General features: G+C 33.1%; 1 protein-coding gene across 2 annotated transcripts in view; it reads right to left on the reverse strand.

The window, feature by feature from the left end:
* Positions 1-2500, reverse strand: part of LOC105337870 (homeobox protein Meis1) — a 55599-nt gene that overhangs the window by 49884 nt on the left and 3215 nt on the right. Inside the window, exon 1 of one of the 2 annotated variants that reach the window (XM_034469378.2) lies at positions 847-1115. The exons of the other annotated variant lie outside the window; for it this stretch is intronic. The gene's annotated coding sequence lies outside the window, so the exon portion shown is untranslated. Of the gene's footprint in view, positions 1-846; positions 1116-2500 lie in introns of those variants that run through there. 2 annotated transcript variants of the gene reach the window in all.

Consider the following 2500-nt stretch of genomic DNA (forward strand, 5'->3'; position numbering starts at 1 on the left):
AGTTTTTAATGTACAAAACGCATTACTGTCAGAAAATGCGCTGGTTTTTAACTTTCTTTAACCCCTCCTTAGGAAAAAGGCGACCATTTTATTGCATTAATGAATAAAATGGACGTGAAAAATAGAACCAGTCGAGCAGTAAAAGCTGCATAAAATCCGATTTTTTAGAATTTTGATATCGACCAAGATGTTACCCAGTGGTCAATGGCAAACCCATTAATCAATTCGAGCGACTATGTCTACAAGTGATCCTCCAACAAAAAGAAACTTCTCCTCCACCCAAAACTTAATATGGAAAAACGGGGGAAAAGAGAGCAAGTTTTATGTAAAGAAAATTATTTGTACGCATGAAACCGTTTTAAAAAATACAAAGATAGATAAAATCTGTTACGCTGTTTTGGTTCAAAATTGTATCGCGCACACAATTTTACTAATGGTGAACCCAAATAAAAAGAATGTAGTTGAAGAAACAGAAAATAATCATAATAAATAATCGTTGATTTTGAGATAAACCCCCTTCGTGTGTTGGGGCCGGCAATATCCCGGATATGTTCAACTTTCCATTTCTATTCTTCGCAATAGGAACATTTCGTACTAAAATAAACAAAGACTAATTGAAAGTTTCGAATTTCACTGCCGGTTATTATCTTGTCTAGACGAAATTTACGGCCATGCTACAAGTCCGCAAGAATTAGAGAAAAATTCAAATTAATCTCCCCCAAATATTGTCTAAAACATTCAGTTGTGTTTCTGTATAAATTCCCCACATGTATTAACATTGGTATGAATTGTCCCCATTTTTCAATTTATTGGTTAAATAGGTCATAGTGATACACATCAACTCACCTCCCGACAAAAACGCGTGCATATATACACTGGGATAGATATTTTATATTCCACAGAAATATAAACACACCGTGTAAAAGCGGTATATAATTTTCACATAAATCCTACAGTAAATAAATCCCGTAGAGTGGAGTAATGCAGCACAAGTTTCCCACCGGGAATAAGTATGAACTATATTTGTGACATTAATAACATGTCTTAAACCGTCATATGGAACGAAGCATTTCTTCTCGACAGAACGTCAACGCCTCGTACAGCGGTGTAAGGATGTAAGTCTTTGCCAGCGATAAATAACTGGTGGGTGAAAAATTGTCCCGCGCACGGATCCGTCGCTTACCTGGAGTTTCGACCCCACAACGGAAAAAGGTCAACTTTCTGATTCCTGGTCAGTTGTCAGATTCAATATCATTTTGTCAACTTGAAGTGGGAGAATTTAATAAATGATATATATTTTGAAAAGATTGTTTCTCATAATCTATTTAATTCCATTCTACCGAAACACTCGAATTCAAAATGGAGACAATAGAATTTGTTGACCTTTTAATTCATTTAAATTTCAAATTTATCATTAATGCAAAACTATTGACTATTAGTTTCGTTTGTTCTAACGTCAATTTGTATTTGTCCAGTGACCCGCATGTTAGTTTGTTTCCCGTTTCTTAATAATATCAGCATTTCTTGGGGGAGATACTGGTAATTTGTATTCCCATCCCGTTGTTTACAATAAACAGTCAACTTTTAATTCGATCATTTAATGAGATGCCATAGGAACACATGCAGGCTTTATAATCAGTGAATACTACGTATCCGCCTCGGTTCCGGGCGCTCGTTAACTGACCAAACATTTGTTTATAATTTGGACATTCATCGTAAACATGGAAATTGATCTTCTTAATAAGACACTTTTGCACCAGGTGCACTAAAACAATTTGTTCCTGATAATTTTCAATCCGCGCGGTGCAAACTTAGCAGAAACATCGTATTTCACTTGCAAGGATGAAAAAGTTATTTCCCTTTCATTCACACATTTTTGAGTTGTATTGCATATAATTATGCAAAAAGCCGAGCACATATTCAACAGCTATTTCCAAAGAATTTACGCAAAATAAATACAGATTTACAAATCATCTCCTTTAGCTGTGCATCGATTTACCAAAGATTGTGGTAGATTCTCTAAATTTCAGTGCATTACTGCCTAGACCAAATTCAAATAGAACTGTTTATAAATAAATACATTAGTTCAATAATTTAACCAATTTAATAATATGCATTTCTATATACATTCAAATCTAAACTATTACATACAATTGTAAATTGATATTCATGGTAAGAACTTCAGCTTGTTATATATATTGTTGTATATTTTTATGCCAAAAATATATTAACATCTTGAAAAAAAAAACACAGTTAAGGCCTTATGGAAAAGATAGCGAATTTTGATGCAAGAAATTATGGATTTCAAAGTCTTGCCCTCACATACTTAACGATTTACCGTTATTATTAGATAAATAAATCAATAATATTTGGTAAGAAAGATTTTTTGAACTCAGTAAAACAATACATTATTATACTTTCCCCCCCTGTTTTTAGAAAATAAACTGTTAGAATTATTTTAAATAAAAGATAGGCAAGAAATTCGGTAATAAGATCATAT

The sequence above is a fragment of the Magallana gigas genome, chromosome 6, assembly GCF_963853765.1.
Source record: "Magallana gigas chromosome 6, xbMagGiga1.1, whole genome shotgun sequence".
In the NCBI taxonomy this organism is placed as follows: Eukaryota; Metazoa; Mollusca; class Bivalvia; order Ostreida; family Ostreidae; genus Magallana; species Magallana gigas.